Below are 630 nucleotides of genomic sequence, written 5' to 3'. Positions count from 1 at the left end.
TCCCCCCTAAGAATGACGCCTTCGTCCAATGATTTATGTGTAATGGACCTGAGAGTCATCACGATCAAAGGTTAAGGGGCCGCGATCTTTATCCACCTCCGCTATTTTTATGTCCCTCCCCCCCCCCCCCAAGATCTTTTTCAGGGTTAATCTGATTGGTCAAAATACCAATTAGTTAAAACAACTATCAGAATTGGACTGTGTCTTTCTGATTGATGGCACTGATGGAGTGGAAGGAGGGAGTCGTGGCACCAGGAATCCAAGTCTATATTTTTCCTTTTCTTGGAGGGCTCAAAAGGTAAAAATCTTGCAGAAACTTTGTACAAAAATAGTGTGACCCAGCCCTTGATCATGACTCCGTTCCATTACATTACACATAAGTCATTGGACAAAGGCGTCTTTTGTAGGGGAGAGTTTTGTAGAAGGGAGGGCTGGAACAGTAGCCTGATGTTTGGGAAAGATTGAGCCGCGAAGCTCTGTCTGAACAGTAACACGCATGGCTTGCGGTATGGTTTTGGAAGCATAAGAACCTTGTGTTTCATATCAGTGAGAACCAATTTTCAAAGAATTAAAGGTTAAATTGATACACACCTTTATGGGGTTAGGGTTCCCACACAGCCATATTTCCAT

This window comes from Oncorhynchus keta, chromosome 36, assembly GCF_023373465.1.
Source record: "Oncorhynchus keta strain PuntledgeMale-10-30-2019 chromosome 36, Oket_V2, whole genome shotgun sequence".
Lineage (NCBI taxonomy): Eukaryota > Metazoa > Chordata > Actinopteri > Salmoniformes > Salmonidae > Oncorhynchus > Oncorhynchus keta.
Note: the sequence above shows the minus strand (reverse complement) of the source record.